At 37.3% G+C, this 26,178-nt stretch overlaps 1 protein-coding gene across 3 annotated transcripts in view; it reads left to right on the top strand.

Annotated features, from left to right (window-relative positions):
- Window positions 1-19,550: 19,550 nt before the first annotated feature.
- LOC150079799 (teneurin-a-like) overlaps window positions 19,551-26,178 on the top strand; it is a 351,321-nt gene continuing 344,693 nt past the window's right edge. For all 3 annotated transcript variants that reach the window (XM_090383375.1, XM_090383374.1, XM_090383373.1), the window contains exon 1: window positions 19,551-19,822. The gene's annotated coding sequence lies outside the window, so the exon portion shown is untranslated. The remainder of the gene's footprint in view (window positions 19,823-26,178) is intronic.

Here is a 26,178-nt window from a genome sequence, read left to right as displayed (position 1 = left end):
TGACTTGGAGTTTTCTCTCATCTTTAATAACTTCAATAACCATATTTCTAAATGTTTTAAGGATATAAATTAATTATTATTTTTAAACTTTTTTCTAATTTTTGCCATTTAAATACAGTAGAAAACTTTTTCCAATGGTCTTTGATTCTGGAAAATCTCGTTGATGGAAGGTATTGTTCAACAACAAACCATTTGAACTGACAGTTTGTTAGTTTAATCAGAGGAGTGGATGTGCGATAAAGATGGCCTGTTTTGTTTCTGCGCAGTATTCGCACTGCAGGATAACTGGCACGTTGGTATCTAGTATTCATTTATTTATCATCCTTTGCGATAAATATTTGTATGCAAGCTGTGGCTTAATTGTTCTGGGAAGGACTTTACAAATAAGTTATCAGATTTTATTAGTAAGTTAGAGTTAAAATTATCAATTGTGTTATATGCATTCTTTAAGAAATCCCTCAAAAAAAAGTCCGCGGATCCGGTCTCCGTAGAATTCCTTCATAATATTTTCCTGGGCAAGTAGCGAAGTCTTGTTGAATCCAACAGTTTCTCTTCATTAATTTCCAGTAAGGCGAACTGCATAATGATGGTTCTGTAGACCCCAGAACTGACTGTTCTTCTAAAAGTAATGGATGGCCTTACAATTCTGCGACAGATCCCTTCTCCAGACACCAATCTTCAGTCTGCGTCTCTGAAATGCGTGAGGATTATCAGAAGTCCAGATTCGATTACTTTCAGAATACACATATGGGCAGAGGTGAATGTAAATTTGTCATCCAGAATTTGAATAACATTGGGGATGTAGCGTTTGAATCACATGCCTGTATTTTAATCTTTCATGTCTAGAGGCAAAAAAAAATTCACGCGTAATGCGGAAACCTTTTTGATGACATGGCATTATCCATATTGCCAAAAATGAGTTGTCCATTGGGTTTATGACATTTTCAACATAGTAATACTGCCTTCAGTAAAGACCAGTGTTGTTTTCATGCCATACCCGAAGGCTCAACGTGGAGCACAACGACATTCCTAAATTTGGCAGAATCGGTTAATCTGTTAGCCAAAGACATGCCGGATACGCCAGTCCTGTTTCTTCGATTCATCTTGAAGGTTCATGGGTAGCACAGTTGGTATAATCATCGTCCTCTCCACATTGAGTGGAAAAGACCTGAGCTAAAATCTCATCAATGACGCGAGGAATTCTTGTGGGCCTTTTTCAAGACCTGGCTGAGTTAGCTGGTCTCACGTGAGGGTAGATGATTTTTCTTCCCAGAAACTCGCACTCTTTGTCGAGCTAACATCAAATCGACCACAGATAACACCAAATTTACTGACATACTGCCAAGTTTCTGATGCTCCTAAAACCGTACACCAACTAACGTGGAAGTTTCTTTGCCTCGTCTTTGAACACGTGTACCTTCCTCTTTCAAGTCCATCACTTGGATAATCTAGCAATTTGTATTAATTTTTAATCAAAAACTTTTGACAAATTTATAATTTTCTATGTAAAGAAACGTTAATTTCAACTCTAGAAGTTGTTCAAAAACAAGATTACATTTATTTTAATACCTAATGAAATTCCCTGAAAATTTATTTCATCATTTATTCCTATAATCTCTCTTAACATCATCAGAAACTTTCATCAACTTTAGTCAAAATCAGATCACTCTTTCGAGATGTTCCGCTTTTCGATTCCTTTAGATTTTAATATCACATTTGCGGTAGCAGTACAAATATTGAATTAAATATTTCTCGTGGTTAATTTACGTTTTCTGCAACTCATTTTGAATATAGCTAATATAAACATTGTTTTGTTTTTTTTATACACTGCGATGCACTTGTTTTTGCAATTGAACAATTACAAACAGGAAAATTTAATTAATAATAATTTAACTTCGATGTTATCTATGTAGAAAGAATGTTTGTTTGTTTTTCTTTCATTTCCCGATTTTTAAGATTAAAAAAAACAACAACAATAAAAATTAAATGCAATTCTTTTGATCACGTTAAACTTACCATTATTCTATTCTTAATTAATATTACAGGATGCGTAGATATAGATCCTCTGTATGCATAATTAATTAAATGGTATCTTTCAATTTACTCGATGCTTTAAAATCTACTAATAACGAAAAAGGAATATACAAAATCCAAAGTAAACATTTCATATTCGCTGTTATTGAAGCACTGAAACAAGATTATTTAAAGTTACTGATCCATTTGGCTAATTCAAATTATTTCCGCTTTGTGTCGCTGCTGTACATTTTAATTATCTCTCGCCAAACATTTATTTAAATATTTTTCGCACACATTTAGCCAGTTTATTAAAACATATTTAATAACTATTTGAAGCACAAGTCTAATAACTGGATTTAAACCTGCAGAAGGCTAAAATAATGGGTGAGATTATGTAAGCTAAAATATATTACCATAATTACTTAAACTGTACGTATAATTATAAAGGATTTTAATAGATATAGAAGATTATTTTATATATTTCCTATTCATATTAAAACTTGGTATATCAACAAGAATTTTAGTGAATCGCTCGAGAATCTCATTTCCAGAAATCATTTGAATTACTTTCTAAAAGTGTTTGTGAAGTGTAGAGAGAAACAGCTGGATCTTGAGTAGAGTAATTTAAGGTATTCAAGGCATTCTCACAAGAGCGCTAATTTTACGGTTCACTGTCCATGATGACACGAACTGAGAATACAAATCGATTCTGAATTTACTAAAATAATTAGCAGAATCTTGTACTCAACAAGCAAAACTCACTATGAGGTGATGCGCAGTTAATTACGAAAATCTCAGGAGGTACAAATAAGGAATACCAGGCACTTGAAACACATGACTAATCACATATTAGCACTGTACAGTTAGTTGTGGTTCTTCAAACCAATTTTTATTAAATTAGCCATTTGGATTGAATTTAACCCTTTGGAATTATTCGTGGTGTCTATAGCTACTACTGGAGCTATTCTTGGGTGGCGCAATTGTATTTTAAATAATCCCAGAGAGAAAGAGCGATGCCAGTGGCTGTTGGTATCATTAAACGGATATTTAAAAGCAGGAATACAGGATTATGGGTTTTATCTTCTCAGAGATCTCCTTATAGACAAATTCTTATTGAAGCATTTGTCTACAATATAGCTGAATTAATTTTCACTCAGTGTTGCCGGTTTGTTATCGACTTAATAATTTACAGAATATCTATAAAAATAAATGCTTAATGGTTTCATTGGTTTCATTTTTATGTTTACTTTATTTTGATAAGTAATTTAAATAATAATGTATTAAAAATTCTGGCCAACGAGGTAAAAATAGGTCAAGAGAAAGTCGGGTGCTGAATTGGACAATGGGAAGGTAACATGAACGGGGCTGATATCTGTTAAGTATGAGCTTGGCACACCCAGGGTCCTGAACTGGATATCATCATTCTTCTCTTTCTTAGTGATTCCCTTCTACTTCTGACTCTCGTTTTCTCTCTTTCTCCCTCAGGGTAACTCAGAATGTTTTTTGGCTGGTGCAGCATAAGCCTCAGGCTTCTTTGCACCATATGGCTAATAATAATAACAAGTTCATTGATGACGATCGGGACATGATGATTCACCAAAATGATGTTATCGTACAATTTATTGGTTTAAATATATTAATATTATTTAAAATAAAATATAACTAAACATAAAATACTTATACAAAAGAACAAATATTATTTCATTTTTTAAAATCCGATTAAGTCTTGACACTGATTTTATCGAATACTGGAGTTTGAGAACACTCGTTTTAAATTCAATGATTTTTACTTCCAGTGAAATAATAATCGAAATGAAAATGGTACAATAGTGTCACTAACATCATCGTGAAAAGAATTCAAAATGAAAAGCCCCATATTTTATAGAATGAAAGTCAGACAAATGTTTCTTCAAAGTCGATAGCTAATTTATTCATTCATTAAAGCATTCAAAATACAAAGTCGGTTCAAGTAATGTCTCCAGCCTGCTTTTGAAAAGAAATCAAAAAAGAAAATATATCTCAGCGGAATTGAGTCAATGAAATGATTTGCATCACTTCATAAGAGCGTCAAATAATTTCATTGCTTTCCTCTTGAGATTCTATGTGAAGATACCTGTAAAAAGAGTTGATTATTTTGTGAATCTTATGTAGTTTAATTGATATTGTTTTATATGCATTTAGTTTAAATTACTCTGAATTAATTTTTTGAAAAAAAATTTTTTTTCAGGAGTTTCGGAACATGTGCATAGGATCATAAAGAATAAATAACTTGTTGCTGTGAACTACTGGTGTAATAGAAAAAATAAATTATCAAATCATTAAATATATTTTTAATTAATTTCATAAAAATCATTACTACAGAGAACGATGCACTTTAAAGCGGTTTGTAATCTAATGTCAAAAGGTTTGATGAGAGGGCAACCTCCGAGATACAAATAGGTTCTTGAGTGCCAAATAAGTGGAGCTCCTTGAAGGGATCCACTTACTGGATATGTCCTCGTGGGTAGCACAGTTGTTACGATCGCCGTCCTCCTGACACCGGGGGAAGAGACCTAAGTTCCAATCCCGTCGATGACGTAAGGAATTTTATTTTTATTGCCCTTTTTCATAACATGGTTAGGAAACAAGAGTGGCTGCGTTAGTCGGTCTCAGTCGAGGGTAGCATGGTTTTTTTCTCTCCCGGAAACTAGGATTTTTCGTCCAACAAACAAAAAATTGACCACAGAACACACGCAATTTGTCGCTGATGCTCCTAAAGCTCAACTACAACAACAACTTACTAGATATCTAGCAAGCTCAGTCTTGTAAAGGGTGTGTCTAATGAGTCATTCCCTATTTTTAAATTATCGTAACTTTTTTACGTTTTATGACCTGAGTTCGACGGGACTTGAACTCGCGTCTTTTCCACTCGGTGTGAGGAGGACGGCGATTCTACGAACTGTGGTACCCATGAGGACCCGGCGACTGTAGGTGATGTGATACTACCCCAGACTGTTACCTTTGGATTACTCTGAGCATTTCAACACACGTCTTGATTTTCTGATTACCAATAATGGCAGTGTTGTTGATTAATAAAACTTTTAACATAAAATACGGTCTCGTCATTCCAAACAATTTTATTAAACAGTTCTAGCCACCTTTGGTTCCTCCCCAACATAATTTCTGTAAATTCTTTCCTCCTGTCGCAGTCTTCGGGAAACAATCATTGCACGTAATGTGACTTCCGTGGTTTGAAAGAATAGTCTTTCAAACGCAACTGAATAACGGAAGAGTCCACTTTCAGGATCGTCTTCACGCATTGATTTATGTCCGCCCCCTGAGAACATTTCAATCACTACTGTTGCAATGTTGTCTGGAGTTCGTGAGGTTGCTGGATTTCTTGTTCTTTTCCTATCGCAGACAAGGTTTCTTTTCATTAACTTCTGCATGGATTCCACGTTCAGCTATCCACCACTTTTGAACTCTTATAACAGGTCCCCAAACCTCGTAGTGGGCTAGGATGTTGGTCCCTCTTGCCACTCTCAAAACTGGAGGCATGGTTCACCAGTAAAAGAAACTTAACTTTCTAAACTTCAAGGAACAATGAATCACTTAACGTTAGTTTCGTCAAAATAGGGTAAAAGCAACGAAGTTACAATAATCAGGCAAGCTAATTTTCTCTTGTGTTGTATATATTCAAAAACCTGGAGATAGTAAATGCTGCTATGTATTGAACACTCCTAAAAGAAATTAGGAACTGAATTCATAGAAAACGACTTGGGCTATTCAGACTTGGAGTACTGCTGCGGAATGTCGTCTTACAGCTTAGGGGAACATATTTTTCTGATGAAGCAGAAAAATATGATTTGACGAAGTTGTTGGGCTTTAAGAGCTTTAGCGACTAAGGCCCTATTGCTCAGTATATACTGTCTGTAAATTGCGTGTATTCTGTGGTCGATTTGCTGTCTGCTGGACGAAAAACCATGCTACCCTCGCCTGAGACCGAATAACTCAGCCAGATTGTAAAAAGGCCCATAAAAATTCCTCTCGTCATCGAGAACTCGAACAAAGTCTTTTCCACCCAGTGTGGGGAGAACGGCCATTCTACCAACTCTGCTACCCGCGAGGGCGCTAACTATTGAAAAAGTTTTAATATCAACACAAATACGAAACTAAACTATGACAATAAATATTCATCAAATTCTAAATATATTTTTAGAATTCTTTCTTCAAATTTGTAAATAAAAATATTGTAAGAAATCAAATATTTTAAGAGATATCAAATCCTTTTTAAGTTTTCATATAAGTTTCCCGGCAAACTTGTGCTTTCCATTTGTCCAATTCTGTAAGATGACTACGCGAATACTATCTTACGATATCTATCGAGAACGGTCCGGATTCAATTCAACTGAATAGTGCGATGGCTTTAGTACCTCAATTCCATTAGAAATTCGCATAGAATCATGCTGTGAGCGTACAACGGCCCGCTCTAGTCCAAGGGTATTGTGGCTTGCTTTGTTACCAAACCAATGCATTCATGATATTCATATCACAAGCCTGTAATCGAACCTCCAAGAAGATAGGTAGAAGCATAAATAAAAATGTACCAGATATCGATGTCTTTCCAGAGGGTCGGGTTGTTTTTTTTTAAAAACATTTTCCTCTGACAAGCGCTTTGGATCTATATTTCTATCGCTAGTGTCCGTGAAGAATGACACTTTTCTTCCTACATCGGTTAGATTTGTATATCTTACTGTGTTTCTGGTGAGTTGCCATGGAGCTACGTATGCAGCAATATTTGAAGACCTCCTATTGGTTGAGATTAGTGAGGTTTATTCTACATAAGTTGATACGTCTTATAGAAAATAATTGTAGAACTGTGTCTGTAAGGCCAAGCAGTTTTCTTTTTCTGTTTTAATCTTTGTGACAACCAACCGGGTGGTTGGTGCTATTTTTAGACCTTTTCCTCGCAATGTTTTAATTCAGCAATGTATCGTTCGGAAAAGTAAATATATTTACTTTAGAATGAGTGCGTGATGCGAACGCTAAATTTTAGCCCACAATAAGGTAAATGGATGATTTATTTTTTCGCATTTTCTTGCTGCAAACTTTCTAGGAACACCAGCAGACCTGGGACTTGGTGGCTCTTTGGCTGAATAATAATAATCCTGACCTGACCATATATGCTACGTGTTCTGCAGTACCAAAACCTCTGATGGTAATATTTATTGTAAGAGTGTTCCTAATTTGAAAATCTTCAAATTAGGAATATATTCAGTATTGAGACCATGACGTAAAATGATGTCAGCAGTGACATGGTAATATACAAGGTTTGATCAAAAAGTTCGGTTAATGTCGTTGTAATAGGGTTTTAGAAGCATTAGCAACTAAGGCCATATTGCTCCGTGTATATTGTCTGTAACTTGAGTGTGTTATGTGGTCGATTTTCTGTTTTCCGGATGAAAAACCATGCTACTCTCGCCTGAGACTGACTAATTCTGCCACGTTGTGAAAAGCCTCATAAAAATTAATCACGTTCTCGACGGGAATCGAACTCGGGTTTTTTTCACCCGGTGTGGGGAGGACAGCGATTCTATTAACTGTACTAACCACGAGGGCTGGTTAATTTGCCACTGATCAAAACATTTTTGGAAGTCTTCTATTATGAATGCTTTTAAGCAGTCTGTTGTGTTTGATTGGACTCAAAGTTTTCTTTTCTTATCTGGTTTAAGTTTTAGGAAAAACCAAAAGTCCCATTTGCCAAATTAGCTAAATAAGGTGGGTGTGGCGTGACAGGATTGTCATGTCGATTGAAAATTGCCAGACGTGTGACACGGAGCATTGTCGTGATGAAGGAGACAACCATTTCTCGACTTTTCGGATCGTTTATGGCAGATTGCATCTTTCAACCGTTTTAACTTTCTTAGCATTCTGGGGTGGAAAAGGTCCTGGTTCGAATGCCGTCGATGACGCGAGGAACTTTAATGGGCTTTTTTCACTCCGTGGTTGAGTTAGTCGGTTTCAGGCGTAAATAGCAGGGTTTTTTTCTCCAGAAAAACCGGGAATTTTTGTCCAGTAAAACAGGCAAATCGAGTAGAGAACACATACAATATACAGACACAATATACATGGGTAGATGAAATAACTTTGCGGGTGAGCCTAATAAATAGTTTAGTAGTAGGCTGCATTAGCAGTGACATCTTCTGGGACAAATTCTGATAACATAATCCGGTCGTTGGCAAAAAAAAAATGCAACTTGATTTTGACTGCTGCACCTGTTTTGGCCTTGGTGATGATGTTGTTTTCCACTGAGAGCTTTGAACTTTGGTCTCTATGTCATATCCTTACACCCAAGACCCATCACGCGTGAAAATTTTGTTAAAAATTCGGGTCCGACACAACTTGCCCGAATAACTCAATTGAACCCTCCTCAGCAGTTTCTCGAATTGTCAGTTGCGGATCCATATAAGTCTTCTTTTCTCAATACTTTGATTTTATTTCTTGAAAACGATCAGTGATTGCAATCATTCAATCAAACATTGGAAATGATCATTGATCGTAGTTTGATAGGTTTCTTGAAGATCATCAATGAAGTGTTTCCATCATAGCATCATCTCCATAAACTGAACACTTCACGCGCTTCTGCTGCTGACTTTTCAAGTTTGTAGATTGGAATGTCTTAAAACAATGTCTTACAACAATTCCTCTTACAACGAAATTTAATGTTCAACTTTCATCATTTCGTTAAGAATTATATCATTCGCCAAACTTTTTGGTAAAATCTGGTACAGTCAGAAAATAATCGAAAAACAAAACAAATGTAAGACGTAAACCACCAAAGAATGCATCCATTGTGTTATTCTGGTGAAAGCGCAGACTGTTGTTAAAAATCCATGATGCCTTGCGGCCACATTTATGGGTGGAAGTAATCTGTAAAACAAGCGTCACGGAAAGCAGTTACTTGAGGAGATATTTTCCCATTTATAGGGTGGGAGGGTACGTGCGATTTCTGAGAGTGGGGAAAGTCAGTTGCTTTTCTATTGATCTGGACTGTCAAGTTCATCATATCATCGAGTAATATCGTGAGGCCAAGGTCGATGTTGTGCAGCCGAACGACATCGACCCGAAAGGTCAACATCGATTGCAGAAAGGGCAGAGCGTACAGCTGTTAGTCCAATTTTAGCAAAAAAAAAAAGCCTCAAATTCTGATGGACAAAGTGACGTATCGAAAAACCATCCTTCGTGTATGTCTATATCGAAGGCAATCTTCAAGGACATAAGAGTTCTCGCATGTCTAACATTTTGTTCATTGGTTGTTCAGAACAGGGACGGACATTTCTGATGACGCAGAAGATCTTTTTAAGCGGTGGATTTCCAGAATTTGATGAAGGATGAAGTATATAAATGTTTCTGGCAATTAAGGGGCGAATGCATTGTGTTGTAAATTAAGTTATTCCAAAGTTGGTTTTACTGTTTGCTGGATGAAAATCCCCGGTTCTCGGTGGAGAGATCGAATTAAATTGATATTAGAAAGCAAACACTAAAGCAGAGGTACCGTATATTTCAGGACATAAGATGGCCGTCAAAAAGGGATCAACCTTATATACTGTAACATGGGGTATAGTGATTTTAAAGCTTAAACTAACTGCTGAATTGGTTATGAAGTATAAAATAAAAATATTCCGGTGTCTGCAATTCTGGCCCACCCACACCGTGTGGAAAGGACCTTGATTCGAGTCCCGTCGATGGCAAGAGAAATTTTTATGGGCCTTTTTCACAATGTGGCTGAGTTAGTCGGTCTCAGGCGAGGGCAGTATGGTTTTCTTCCCGGGTTTTTCGTCCAGCAAACCGAAGAACACACACAATTTACAGACACTATATATGGAACAATATGGTCTTAGTCGCTAATGCTCCTAAAACCCAACAACAACAATTCTGTCCATACATAAGGGATTTTATAATGAAAGAATTGTGGGTTAATTATGTCCTGAGGGTTCTGCAAGGCTTATGGGAAATTTTTTTCTCAGCATAGTAAGCGGATTATTTTTTGTAAAGATGGTATTCACTTAAATAGAGGAGGTACAAATGTTTCTGTCAATGAGGAGACATTAAATGTGGGTTTAAGGAACTGTCGTTCCCGAGGTTTTAGAGAAGTCAATCCATGATCGATTGAGGTTAATAGCATTGAACGAAATTACACATGTACCCTCTTTGAGTGCGCTTGTGTGCAAACATTAATTACCATAAACGCTGAAAAGGAAATGCAATAGAAGGAAACTCCACCAACAATATAAGACCACGTTGAAAAACACTGCTAAGTGACTATAAAGGGCGTATTGGGACTGTCAAAAGCTATAAACTACTGGTTGTTGTTGTTATTGGGTTTTAGGAGCATCGGCAACTAAGGTCATGTTGCTCCTTGTGTACTGTCTGTAAATTCAATGTTCTCTGGTCGATTTTCTGTTTTGTTAGACGAAAAACCATGCTACCCTAGATCTAGCTCTCTTTCTCTCTCTCTCTCTCTCTCTCTCTCTCTCTCTCTCTCTCTCTCTCTCTTTCTCTCTCTCTCTCTCTCTCTCTCTCTCAGGAGCTTAACTGTATCAAAAACTTGACGGTGGAGGAACCAATACCAAGCAGTGATCAACATATCATAAAATGGGTCACTGCACTCCTCGTGATGGGGAAGATCATGGAGTTTATGGTTAAAGGTGCAATTGATGATCATAACAAGAATGGTATCTTGAATAGATTCCATCATGGGTTCATATACTGGTGTGCAAAACTTAAGGACCAGTCAGGTTTTCACCTGTAGCTTCTTATAGGAGTGGCCTGGATATGGGAACCTCGTGAGGTACAGAAATGATGAAGGAAACAACATCGATACAACAACGGAAACAAAACGGTACAGAGGGACTTTATTCAAAAATGGCAACATAACACTGACTACCATGATACAGATGCATCACTGCCAAAGATGGAATAAAGGGAAGAGGTGATTATCAATAGGAGATATGGCCACCCCTAATGTCGATGCAAGTTTTGCACCGACTATTGTTGATAAGTTCTTGCGGTACCATCGTCCATTCCTCTGTCAGCGCCATCTTCAGCTGGTGAACATTTTCTGGTGGGTGTGGACGTGCCTCTAGGCGTCGCTCCAGAGCGTTCCATATGGGATTTAGATCTGTGGGAACAAGCAGACCAATCCATACGAACAATGTCCTCACTTTCCAAAAGCATATCAACAGCTGCAGTGCGATGGCGTGTGGCGTTATCATCCATAAACACGAACTCGGGGCCAATGGCATCTCGGAACAGACGCACATGGAGAAGGATTACCTCAGTACAGCAGTGTGCACTGGTTACAGTACGGTCTTCCAGTATTTGGAGTTGTGTACGTCCATTCAAGATAACGCCTCCCCAGACGAGAACACATCGACCGCCATATCGATTCCTTTCAGTGATGTTTGCGGGGTGATACCGTGTGCCAATCTCTCGCCAGATTAGCTGACGTCCAGAATCGCTGCTGAGACTGAATCTACTCTCATCATTAAAGAGTACCTTAAGTAAAGATTTTGTGGTTGTAGCCTTTAGACATAGTGTTGGTCCTTAAGTTTTGAACAACAGTGTAATTAGGACCCTTAGCGATCGGTATTGGGTCTTCTCCTATTTCTGATTTTTATTAATGATGTTGACGAGAATATCCAAAGGAAGCTGTTAAAGTTTGTTGATGATTTGAAGGTGGGAACGGTCCTTTACAATTCGGGGTAGTTGCTTAAAAAGGCATGGATTGATAGCATATATGAACAGAAAATGGCAACTAAAGTTTAATGCTTCTACACGTATGGTTACAATTTGGCTAACAGAAATCCTGGAGTCGTGTATAAGATTGGGGGAGAGGAGGGGGAAGAGTAGTTCAAGAAGAAAAAGACTTGCTATGATATGTAGTTGTGGGTTTTTAGGAGCATCAGCAACTAAGACCATATTTCTCTGTCTATTGTCTGTGTTCTGAAGTCGATTTCTGTTTGCTGGACGAAAAACCCGAATTTTCGGGAGAAAAACCATGAACTCCTCGCCTGAGACCGACTAACTCAGCTACTTTGTGAAAAAAGGCCCATAAAAATTCCTCTCGTCATCGACGGGACTCGAACCCAGTTCTTTTCTACCCGGTGTGGGGAGGACGGTGATTCTACCAACTCTGCTACCCAGGAGGGTATGTGAAGCGCCATTTTTAATTTCATTTTTTCTTTATTTACACACAAAATACAGCCTGGAGACTAATGACATCAAATTATGTACAGGCTATATTTAGATATATTTACAGAGCCACTAGAGCACAAGACCCAACACCATGAATTAGGTCCAGCACTCCAGCCGCCAGCCAGAGTTAGAATTCAATAGGTGAAGGCGACGTTCTCCAAAATGTTAGATCCGATCGGGTCCAAAGCAACTGAAGCTATGAGGCGTCAAAATATTGTATCTGTAAATTGCGTGTATGTATTTTGTGTGAATTTTCTTTACACAAACCTGCCCTGGATATAGAATAATGCAGTTCTCGCCTAAGACAGACTAACTCAGCGACGTTGTGAAAAAGGACCATAAAAATTCCTGTCTTTTCCACCCAGTGCGTTTGGGAGGAAGTATCTATATCTATTGGACTACCCTTAAGGGAAATTGTGGAAATTGTAGGAGGTTTTTAACATAAAAATGCGTCTTATATACCGAAAAATACGGTAACCAAACTTTTTACTCCTGCCGAAAAAAAATCTTATTCTCATAACTAAAATCTTCTTTTTCTGTGTGAAATAGAAAAAAAAAAAAAATCTTGTAATTCACTTTCACTAAATACCTTTTAGAGTATAATAGACTCTTGGGCAATTCAGGTAGTTCGTTTTTATTCTGATTTATTCCCCCCACCCTTCCCCCACATTTTCTTTCGCTATTCTTCAGAACATTCGTGATGCCCTATTTGTTCACCACTCTTAAGAGTCAGCCAGAGAGAGAGAGAGAGAGAGAGAGAGAGAGAGAGTATTTTGCTCGAATAACGTCAGAAACAGTATTAAATAATTTAGTTGAAAATTCACGAAGCAGAGTAAACGTACTTTATCAAAATAAAATAAAAAAAAGAGGACATAAAAAAAGTGAACGCTGTTTTTATTACTTGATGTTAAAGCAGAAACCACGACTGGGATAAATGGAAGCACGCTTAAAAAGTGATGATGCTAATGGAAGGATAATTGAGGAAGCTGGAAGGAGAAGCTATAAATCTCCGATGGATCAACTAAAGAGGAATTGAGATCAAAATATAATTGCTTGGTTTATTTACAGGATTTATCAATAAAAAAAAAAAACATCCACAAGCCTCTAAGATAAACCTATGTGCTCGATTAATTTGACAAAGGACCGGCACTATGATTGACGTCCCTTGCTGATATAATAACAGATGGAACAGGTGTTGGAGTAAGTGACAGTAAATATTCTCCACGAATATAAATAATTAGAGAAAGTACATTTAAAGGAAAGGTGCATGACCAGAAAATTGTGTACAACTGTGTAAGTAAACGTTATTAACCAGCAGCAAGATTTGTCTGGCTAATGTACCGCTGGACACGCGATGCATGGATGATATAGAAACAGAAATTCATTCAGATAAAACACGAAAGGTAACGTAGCTCTACCACGATAAACTGAAATCTGTATGGGCTCTGGAAAATAGAATCCAGAGGGCGTTTTTTGGGTATATTGAAAATAAGTATGCGTGCAAATGTTATTTTTGGCAACAAAAATTCTTCGTAGTTACAAAACAGTCTTGTTAAAAGAAGTCCAAAACAAATTATGTTTATTTTTCAGCAAAAGTATTTGTAATATCTTCGAGAAGTATTTTGTTGTAGTAGGGTTTTAGGAGAATCAGAGACTAAGGCCATGTTGCTGCGTGTGTGTGCTGTCTGTACATTGTGTGAGTGTTCTATGGTCGATTTTCTGTTTGCTGGATGAAAAATCCGAGTTTCCAGGAGAAAAAACCACGCTACCCTCGCCAGAGATCGACTAAGTCAGCCACGTTGCGAAAAAGGCTCATAAAAATTCCTCCCTTCATCGACGGGTCTCGAAAACAAACCCTTTTTACCCGGTCTGGGAAGGATGGCCATCCTACCAACTGCGCTACCCACGAGGGCCACATACGTCTTTCCAAAAATAGTGATGAATTGAAGAATCATATATTCTTATTAACTAAGGAATAGAAGATGTATAAGCTGCTGGAGTGAATTAAGTGAGAGAAAGATTGTATTATCTTCAGATCTGGTGTATTGTACGCTACATGAGAGAAGAGTATTCTGTGGATTTGGAATCTCACGCACTTCAAACGCGGTGAGATCATTAGCGTGCATTTAGCGGGAGATAAGATACAAATGTCGGGTTTTCAAGATGACTGTTATTTCTTGTTAAACGCAAAGAATGGACTATACCAGTAGGATGTCTGCGCGGGAAGCACAGTGGTATCGTCATCGTCCTCCCCACACCGGATGGAAAAGACCCAGGTTCGAATCCCGTCGATGACGCGAGGAACTTTTAAGGCCTTTTTTTTACTCCTTGGCTGAATTAATCGGTCTCAGGCGTAGACAGCAAGGTTTTTCCCTGAAAAACTAGGGTTTTTCATCCAGAAAAGCCGGCAAATCGACCAGAGAATACACGCAGTTTACAGACACAATACACATGGGTAGTTGAATGTAACTTTCCAGGTCACCCTGATATAATAGTTTTTTTATAGCAGTCGGAGACCATCCTGTAGGCCCTTGATTTTTAGAAAGGAATCGGGAAAGATGGGCTGCAATACTGTTAACAGTGAAAAGAGTGGACTCAATATTAAAAACTCATATGAAGGCCTGACAAGAGCTATGTTATCTGCCTAAGTGTATATTATCTCATAAATTGCGTGTGTATTCTCTGGTCGATTTGCTTGTTTCGTTGGACGAAAAATCCGAATTTTTTCAGAAAAAAGTCTTTCTGTCCACGTCTAAGACCGACTAACTCGGCCGTGGAGTTTAAAAAGCCAAAAAAAAGTTTCTGGTGTCACTGACGGATTCGAACCCTGGACTTTCCCATTCGGTGCGGGGAGGACGGTTATTATAACCATTGGCTACCGCCCAACTGGACTCGACATTAAGATTAGAGTGTGACGATCCTCGTGGGTAGCACAGTTGGTATAATCACTGTCCTCTCCATACCTGATGGAAAAAGATCTGAGTTCGAATCAGTCAATGACATTAGAAATTTTTATTGGTGTTTTTCACAACCTGGCTGAGTTAGTCGGTCTCAGGCGACAGTAGCATCTTTTTTCCCACAGGAAATTCAGGTTTTTCATCCAGAAAACAGAAAAGCTACCACAAACACACGCAGTTTACAGTTTATTATATGCGGCGCAATGTGCCTTGATGCGGCTAAAACTCTACAACAACCAGCGGTCTCATAAACCTTGATTTACACTATTTCAAAGTGATGAAAGAGTTTACGTATGGAGTAGAGTTCTCACTTGCCTGCTGTGTACCAACAGGCGTCTCGTGGGGGATAATGGTGTGTTTTTATGGCTTCTTTTATCAGACCAAAAGAAGTATTATTAAGGATCTGCTAGCATTAAAACACTTTACGTGCTTGTTGTTATTTCCATATCCCAACGGGGAAAAGCTGGTTTACTGAAACTACATATTGAAGAATTTGAATTTCTAATTATTGGCTAAAGTATATTGGATATGGATCCACCTTCTAGGAGATGAACATACTGCTGCTGAATGAATGAATGAATGAATATAAATCAACTTTATTCGTACATTTAGTAGATTTTTTTTGACTTGGAGGATCTTCGCCATTATCAGATGATAATCATTACTTAGTGGGTTACATATGATGATTGAAAATTATCTTCTCTAGTTCAAAAAATTCGTCTTTATAAAATCATTAAAGATGCCATAGAAAAGCAAGTTAAATTAGACGGATAAACTGAAAATGTTTTTAACCGGTTAATAAAATTCAACCATTTTGTTCTTTGTGGGGGCACTGAGTGCTTAGTTTTCAAGATGGTGTCGCAAGTTGAGACACCATCTTGAATTGTGTCTATATACACTCCCTTACCATTAATATCTGGACACCCCTCAGTGAATGGGGAAACAGGTCTTATGCTTGAAAAACGTCACAGAACTTGCTATAAATATGGGCTTCGAACAGACAATTGCAAGAGTGGGCATGCAATTGACACGTTCAACCCAATTACCTCAACAGTTCAACAGAATTGATCACTTCAACAAATGCTAGACGCCGATTAACATGGTGTAAGGAGCGCGAATCCTGGACTGTAGAGCAATGGAAAATAGTCCTATGGACGGACGAGTCGAGTTTCGCATTCTACCAATCTGATAGGGTGTGGCGAATGCCAGGGGAAGAGTTCCTTCCTGATTGTATCCTCCCAACAATTAAGTTTGATGGAGGCAGTGTAAAGGTATGAGGCTCCTTCATGGTTTGGCTTGGGCCCATTACTCGTAATCGACACAACCATGAATGGTGTGAAATACCAGGACAACCTGAACAATTATGCACTTCCAACATTACGGCAATACTTCGGGAAAGGCCCATACCTGTATCAGCAAGACAATGCGCCATGCTGCACAGGTCGTAACAGAGTGGTTTGAGGACATGGGTGTGGAAAATTTGGATTGACCAGCCCAGAGTGCTGATCTGAACCCTATTGAGCATCTTTGGGTTGTATTGGATCGTCGGATACGTGCACGTTGAGATCCCGAAGAACAAGTCCGAACTGGTGACTGCGTTAAAGGCCAAATGAAGGAATATATCACCTGACATTTATAAAAAGCTGGTTGAGGGTACGCTGCGAAGATTGAAGGCCGTCATAAAAGCAAAAGGTTTCAGCACAAAATATTAAATGACACAATAAAAGCTCTTTTTATGTCTAAAGGCAGGTGTCTGGATATTAATGGTAGGGCAGTGTATACTGTACTGTATTCAGTGATCGATTTGCCTGTTTTGCTGGACGAAAAACCACCTCAGTTTCGGGGAGAAAAAACCATGAATCCCTCTTGTGAAACCCACTGTCTCAGCCACAGAGTGAAAAGAGCCGATAAATGTTCCTCGCATCATGAACGGGATTCGAATCAGCGTCTTTTCCACACGGTGCTTCCCGCGATGGCCATGTTATCAAGTATTGCGCCAATAAAAGGTTCTTTGAAATATTCATATATTTAGCAATATGGTGTATTTAACTAGATGTAACCTTCTATACAACGCTGGAGGTTAAATAAATTATGAAAAGGTAGATCTGAGTGAAACCAGCAAGTACAGATCTATCTCCGTAATCACCACCTTTGCCAAGATTGAAAAGGAGAGTGGAGAGAAAGTTGTATATCCACCTCAAATCCTTGGTCTTCTACAAAACAGAAAAAAAAGTGGCTCTGTCAGGGGTAAATACTACCACTAATCTTCTTATGCGCTAGGTCTATCTCTGGTGCGCTTGAATGGTCTCGGCGGATCGATGTTATCTACATTGATTTTACTAAGGTTCGGCCGACCATAAAATCCTCATTTACAAGTTGAGCTGTTATGGGTTTTATGGGAAATTACTTTAGTGTTTCTCTAGTTATCTATAACTGACTTAGTTTGTTATTATTAAGATATTCTATTCTAAGTCTTTTATCTTGATTTCCACTGTTAGATTATTTATAAATTACTTTCCATTTCGACCGACCTCTGCATTTAGCAGATGACCTGAACCTCCTTATTGTGGAGAAAATCATAAAGGAATCCCTTAACAACTTTTAATAGTTTAGAGTGAGGCGTTTTGAGCATCCCTTTCAAAAAGTGCTTCTTGGAGAAGCATAAAATTAATTTGGTATATTTTAATTTACTACAATGCCCATGTTTTTTCAAGGATCATGTGAAACCTAATCAAATTTAAACCAAACATCATTTTAGAGACCATGGGTTTCGGTCTTTAAGGACCGTTCCTCAAACGCTACAAAATATTCTTCATGCTTATGAAAAGTAAGAGTGGGGATCAGCAAGTAAGTCGCAAAGTACTAGGGAGAAAAAAATAAAGCAGGAACTTATCCTAAACACAAAAAAAAACTGTTATATTAGGACTATCCGAGAATAACCTCATCTATCCATGGGTATTATGTCCATAAATTGCGTGTGTTCCTTGAATCATTGAGGGATTCGAATCCATACCTTTATCATCAAGTTTTAGAAGGACGGTGATCATATTCACTGTTTGTCTGGATGAAAAGAAACAGAGTTTCAGGGAGGGGGAACTCTTTATATCCTTGTCTGAGACCGGCTAACTTGGCCACGAGTGAAAAGTCCATAAAAGTTCTTTGAATCCTTGATGGGATTCAAACCCTGACCTCCTTCACCCATCGTGAGCAGGATGTGATGAGTATAACCACTACGCCAACCCTGAAGACACTGTCCTAAATACAGCATTTATTTTTCAATATAATAAAAAATATATCCCTCAACAGTGGTAAAGAATTTATCCTAGGTCCCATAGTCAATAACATGTCGAATATAATAAATAATTCCATAAAGTAGGAAGTATTTTATGAATAAAATAAGATTAATTAATATAAATAAATTATATTTTAAATAAAATGACTGAAACCTCTCAATCCGAAAAACAGTTTTGATTTTAATTTATTAAAACATTTCTATGGAAACGTTAATTATTTTTACTATATTTTAAATTACAAATATCAGACCAGTACTAATTTATGCGTTTAAGTTCAGCGTTTAAGCTCTAAATGCTCACATTGTTTATATTTTGAACAGAAAACAAAACAGATTTCGCCTTAAACCGCGGACGACCACTGCGCATGCTCAGAGATAATCCAAGAACGGATCCCAAATACATGAAAAGTCAAAATTCCACAACAAGGAATCGAAGATTGTCCATTAACACAAGGAACTCCCGAGAGAGGTTCATGCCATTTATTAACGTCCATCAATTAAAGTTTGTCAGCTTGTCTTCAGCTGATGTCACACGAGTGTTGAAAAGTTCAGTGTAATTCGAAAGTAGAAGCAGGACGATTGAGCTAAACAGGCAGAAGACTAATGTGGCAGTCGGATGTAAACATGAGCAGTGGATTATCATAACCTAAAGGGAGTTCAGCCCCTCACATTAGCCGGTCTAACACCCCCGCACTTGCCTTATTAAACATAAATAGCGAGATCTTATTTACCTATCTTCTGTCGGGCGATAACTTATTGATGGTACTCTGGATGGCTAATGTAGTTTAATGTACAACAGATGTCATTTTCTAAGGAAGCTGTCCTACGTGACTGCTATACAAAGCATGCCAATGAGCGTAAATCTATAACTGTGTTCGTTTGTGGTCACTCGGAGCTGCCACTGGACTGAAGAACACATAGCACCTGCCTGCCTCTTTACGCAGCTGCTGGGACTTGCTTTTATTGATCTTCCTTCTGCGTCAATGGAGAAGGCTCTGTATCCCATGATGCAAAGCATGCTACGTCAGTTGCTGCGGATCGGGAGACACGGCAGCGGGAGCAGCAGCAGCAGAAAACTAGTGGACAAGCGGAAGCCATCTATTTGGTGCAGCATGAACAGAGAATTGTATTCATAGTTGTGCACACTGAATCCACCATCTTCCTGTGCCCCTGGAAAAGTGTTTTCTCCGCGAGATACGTGCTCCTAGCAGGCAAAAGGGTGTTGCTATTCCTATACCTTGTGCGTGCATGTGTGGGTAAGTGTGTGTGGGCTGAGTGCGTGTGATGGTGGAACGCAAGATCAACATCTTCCGAGAGAAGGGTAAGTCTTAGGACACTGTGTTAAGAAAAAATATAAGTCGTTGTCTAAACTCGTAATAGGTTGAAATGAATATGATTTTGTTTTGAGAAATTGTTTCTAGGTGGCACGCATCCTGACAAACTGTTTCGTTTACTTTTTTACATTCCTTCATTTGAATTCCCGGAATGTTTTTTTTCATGTGCTTTACACGGGAGAGTTTCATGTAAGTGATAAGAAAATCGATATTACTGTTTGTGTGTGAACTTTACCTCGGGTCTGCTGGCTTCACACTTGTGCGGAATTAACAAGAGGATGGACGATATCTAATCTGCTTCTTCGTGTGCGTGTGACCTACCCCGTGAAAGAAAACATGGGTGAAAGAGGGCAGAAAGAGATCCGAATAAATGCATTCTATAATTATGTCATATCAACTTTGGATAAAATTTATATTGATAAACAGAAAGGATTGGTAAAACATGCACTCGGTTTCAGCTGGCGATTTTTTGCTCCTTGGAAACTTTCATACTCTTTTTCGCTCCCTCTTTCTTATTTCTTCAGACATTTCTGTACCGAGCATGCTACGTGCCTTAATTGGGTTTAGAATTCTTACTTACGTAAGACACTTTTTCTTAAGATGCTGCGCTACTTGACAAAGTTTTTTCTTTCCTTATAAAGGCTTTTTTATGTATTTTTTCCTCTTCTCCTAGTGAGATTGCATAGCGTTCGAGGATTAGTGGAGTTCTCTAAGATAAAAACTTATTAACGTAGAGGACTATGTTAATCCTATTTGAAGCTAGCTGGCTGTTCCTTTAGCTCCTCAGCTTTCTTTGAGTACAAGTTGATTATAACATTAACGTATAGTTGCGTACAGTATACGTTTATAGAAAGTATTATTAAGTATCTACGTCCTGGGTAGTATTCATTAACCTGAATTCTACAAAATTTTAATACAACTTATTTCTATGCAGGAGTAGTTCATTTTGTTGAATTTTAGTCTGGGTGTTTGTTGTCCTAAATGTATTAGACTTGTTCTTTGGGAGGAATGGGTTTGATATTTATTGACGATGCAATGCACATGGAGTGTTGAGTAATGTGGTGGTATTCTCCGTCTACGGAACGCCAAGCGACCGGCCGGAGCTGTAATACTGTGGTGCAGAGCTGTACCAGGTTAGTCCCGCAACTATATTTTTAAAATATTAGTGTGGCGCAGTAGTTCATTTTTTGGCCAGTCCAAGATTTTGTTTTGTTTTGATTTATTTCTGAAAGGGCATTTGGTGCAAATCTGCTATCATTTTATTGCTTAAAAATCTATTATCAAATTAATAACGCTACATAGAATGGAAAGTTCATATTTACAAACTTGTGTTTATTTTATAGCTGATCATAAAACTCCAAAGTTGAAATTAAATTATTTTTTTAGTGTTCTTAAGAATATTCGGGACGGACAAGATAATTTATCGTGTTTTATTAATTATTATTTTCGTTTAATGTCGGGTAAATCGGTTTTAAATAAAAATAAAACAGATAATTTTCAGCTTTTATTTTCTTCATTCGGATGTGCAGCTTAAAACTACCTAAGCTTAATTTAGGGTATCGGATTCAAGATCTCTGTTTGTGATCCATTTAAAGGTTTTGAAAATTTTATAGTTATAATAATTTAGAAAATATTTGTAATATTATACTACAAGAATAGTTTTTGTTTTTAAACTTTCCTAAAAACTAGCCCACCTTCAGAAAGGACATTTAGTAGTAAAAAGAATATGTATTTATGTTTAAAAACCACCTCTAGCTCAAAATAAAATTTCTAGCAGGACTCATAGCCCGATAGTCGCGTTATTAAGTTGTATTGAAAAACTGTTGCTGATGAGGTAGATTTTGGCCTTTTTGAGAACTGGAAACCAGCACTTTTCAATGTATACAGCATTATCTGTGATTTTACAAGAGCTATTTTAATAATCTTTGAAAAGGTTGAATATGATCTACTGTATTTAACGCGAACCCTTTCAAAGAACCCTTTCAAAACAGAAATTGGTATGCATATTATAAGTTACAATGGAATTTTTAATGGATTTTATGATATTGATGAATTCACAATTTTAAACAAGCATATTATATATTTTTAATGATTCGATATTATAATAATTGCATGCAGAAATAAAATCTATATTTTAAAGTGAAATAGCCTGAAAAGTATTTTATTATTTTCGAAATCTATAAATTAGCTGTGGTGGCGCTATGAATTTCAGATATCGTTTGACCAAAAGCTGAATTTCTGTTTATACTTTTTAAAATTTACCACTGCTAAACCTTTATTTTTGTTTTGAAATCCTTATTACGAATTTTAATGGGAATTATTTGAATAATTACGTACAGAAAATAAATATTTTTACGTCACATATTCTTTAAAATATTTTATTATTTCAACATCCAAACATAATTTAGCTGTGGTGGCGCTGTAGTTATTGCTCCTAAAATAAAAATAACATTCAGAAGTATCGGTTGGTAAGCCATGTTAGGTATGTTAATTTTCGTATTTATTCGCTTTAAAATTAGATGATTTTGATACTAAAACTTAAGATAGCCTACTAATTTACTCTCCACTAATTGGATTTGCTATAATATTGTAATCCCATGTGTAATTAACTTTGGCCAATACTATTTTAGTGCTACGTGTCGCTGGAAATCAGCCAATATAGAGAAATCGCTAAATCGAGGTAGAAATACGTTTATAACTTTATTGCGTAATATTAAGGGGTTATGGAGTGACTAGAAAATATAATTAGGGATGAGAAAATTATTCTTGCGCTTGTGGAAATCATAATTAACAAGAAATGCATAATAAATGATTCTGCACTTAAATATAGTTTTCAATCCAATTTTTGACACCTTATGTAAACTGCATACCCTTACCGCTAGATGACGCTTCTTCACATAATTATTATCATAAAGCTGGTCTACATTTCCAACTCATGCAATCAAATTGACGTTAATCCCAGTATAATAGAGGACACGTTTTCCATCTTATGATCTGAAACTTGTTAAATTATGTTGAATAAGGAGGCATACGTGATTGGTTAGTCTTTCGACCAAATCATTGGCTATATATTTCTGTCATAAGGCACGTCACATTCAGTACGTTGACACTTATTTTTTATTCCATATCATGCATTTTACATTTTCTGTGTCCCACGCTGAAACATTTTGATAGTCTTCACTATCTGACTGAAAGATATTATGGAGCGAAGAAAATAATAGGCACGAAATAACGTGTAAAATGTCGGAAGCTATTGTTCGACTCAGCCATGTGAAAAGAAAGTGTCACTACCAAAAATGTAGGACGAAAGGTCATCCAAAGACATAAGCTCCATCGATGAAAGAATGCAAGCATAAGCAACGTTTATTTTTTGAAATATTACATAAATTTATTCAGAAACGTCTCATCTGTATCTTCTATTGTTTAAGAAAGTAAAAAATATAAGTAAATAAAAATAAATAGTATAGAGTAACCTCCGTGTTCTCAAGGTTCAATTAGGAACCAACTTCGGTAGGCTGTTATCTCATTGTATTCCGCCAGAGGACATCTTTTCCAATTTCCTCTGCTAACCACAGCAACTAATTTTGCCATTTAAGGTCTACAAGGAGTAAAGCTAATTACTATAGAAGGTAATTGTGTTTCTTGTTTCTATACTGACTATTACGTCTTTAGGAACAACATGGCTTTTTATCCCCTAAAAGTACCTACATCATGGTTTCATTGATTTTCTATGTGCAGACTTTCTGTAAACGCATTAAATAAGAAGTTCAGAAACGTTCTATAGGTTTGCTGTAAAGGTGTAGCGTCTGAATAGGTTGTCAGTTGTCCTGATTTTTGGAGTAAAACTGTAACAACTGCAAAAACAACTATAAAGTTTACGAGGGAGGTTCAAAAAAATTTGTATTCACCCAGAAGTATTTATGATAGAAGGTTAAAAGAAATACCATTTATTATCCTTTTTTCAACATAATCACCGGACAAAATGGCATATTTTTGCCACCTCTCAGTAGCCTTCCTCAGGCCAGTTTCGTATAAGTTCTCTGACTGTCCTTCAAACCACGACTGGGCAGCAGAAATAAACTTATCATCCGCAACATTCCACGAAGAAAGGACTTCATAGCAGGAAAGAGGAAGAAATGAAATCCGATGGGGCAAGACCGGGGGATCTTTTCCTAGCACATTGTGCCCATTTCTTTTGGCAAGGAGTCAGAAGTCTGGGAACCCATCTCGCACCCAGTTTACTCATATGCAATTGTTGATAGATGATGTTTTCCAAAGACCCTACACTAGTTCGGAGCTCTGTAGCTAGTTGTTTGACGCTAATACGCCGATCCTCCAAGATTAAAGTCTCAATTTTTGCAACAGTCTCCTCCTTTGCAATGGTTGCTGGACATCCTGAGATTGGAGGTTCTTCCACATTTCAATTGTTTATAGCAATATGCAAAACGCTGTAACCTGGAGTGTCTTCTCCATAAACAGCGACCATTTCTTTATGGATTATTTTGGATGATTTCTCTTGCAGAAAGAGGAACCGAATCACTGATTTGTGTTCCAGTTTATCCATTGTGACACTTCTTCATCTAGTGCTGCAAAGAACAAAAAAACGAATTGTCAGATCGAAACCAAAATTTGTGTGGCTGCTATAGAGATTTCAAGGTATCAAACAAAAAAAAAAATTCATCTTTCTATCGCAACTAATAAACTAGAAAACAGAACGCATTCTGTTGTAAATTTAATTTCGTTCAACACGTTCTTTCCTGTTCAACAGAATGGGGAAAATTGTCAACTTCAGTATAGCCATCTTAAATATATAAATATAACGACCCATGACCAATAACAAACGAGATTTTAAGGTAGAGGTTCTCTTCAGTGTCTAAATCAGGATAATCAAGGCACTGTAAAACAAAAGAATAGCAATGAATTGGTGGTCATAATATTAGGGACTTTCATTCCAGCTGCTTGTGAATGTTTAAAATATCATCGGTCTAAATATTCGTCAACCCAGTACCAAGAAAAAAGGGTCATCACCAAACCATGCGGGTTCAATTAATTAAAATGCGCCGAACAAATGAAATCCAAAAAGAATATTCGTTTATTTTACTGAGTTTCATTTTTGTGTAGTTGCAATTCTTTGTGTGTAGGCTGCAAAAACAGCACGAGACAATAGTCCGGGAGTAATTGTTAGCGAGGTTAAGCGGAAGCAACAATTGTGTCTTGTTAGTGGTGACGGAAATCGATAGGTGATCCGGCCAGTCTGATGTTATCTCTTCCCACCACCACCATCAGATTCTCTAGTGGCAGTCGCCTCTTCCCACTAGCCAGGAGAACTGCGCAGTGTTCATGTGTCTTAGTGGAAATGAAGTTCTCAGAAAGAACGTTGTGTTTGCCTGGCCGTGTTTACCCTCAAGTGTTTTTTAAATCCTAATAAAAGTTCTCTCTTTTCTATTATCTCTTGTTCTTTTTCCTGCGAATATTTCATTGGCTGTTCTCTGTCTGCCGCCAGTTGGAGGGGTTTTAAAGATCCTTCCTATGTCTTAAATTTAAAATCCCATTTTGCTGGATTTCGATTTCTTTGCCTCTGGACTTTAATGCTTTGGATCTTTCTTAATCTTGCACGCTCTAACTACGATCATGAAATAGTGCAGGTTGTATTAGTTTGGCTCCTACAAATCGCTAGGTCTAAGCATTGCTGTAATTTGTTTTTTCTTCTATTCTCTAACGATAGAAGATAAGAAAAAGAGAGATACCAGCACGGAGTAGCACTGATAACCACATCAGCAACTCAGGTCAACTCACCTGACTGTGTAGTCAGATGCACGTTTCCACCACTTTTAATTTGGTGAGAGTTGGTTAAAGTAAAAAAAAAAAAGCTAATGGAGACACAAATTAAAGTCGGGATTAAGTTTCTGTTCTTTTTTTTAATTCGCGTTCTCCACCTCGTTTTCTACATTCTTTCTTATTCTGAATGCAAGTTGTTCGTTTCTTAGAAATGCAAAGCTTACATAACTAAGAATTTTCATAATGTGCTATCCCAGTTTTCTTTGATGACACAAATCTAAAATGTAAACTTCAATTATGTAATGTCTAACAATTTAATAGCAAGTGCAAAATAACATAATTATATAAAGAATATAAAGGTTATGTTACATTTGCCTAGGCGTCTTGAATGGCAAAGCGACTAAGGTGTGAGGCGTCGGTGTATTGGGTCTATAATTGCGTTGATTCTTCAGTCGGTTTGCCGGACAAAAAAATCGAATCTCCGGTGACAAATAACGATACAATCCTTGTGAGGTCGATTAACTCAGCGACTTTGTGAAAAAAAAGCCCATAAAGATTCTTCCAG

Source organism: Mastigoproctus giganteus, chromosome 10 (assembly GCF_048544385.1).
Source record: "Mastigoproctus giganteus isolate SK-2022 chromosome 10, ASM4854438v1, whole genome shotgun sequence".
In the NCBI taxonomy this organism is placed as follows: domain Eukaryota; kingdom Metazoa; phylum Arthropoda; class Arachnida; order Uropygi; family Thelyphonidae; genus Mastigoproctus; species Mastigoproctus giganteus.
This window is presented reverse-complemented; position numbering and strand designations above follow the sequence as displayed.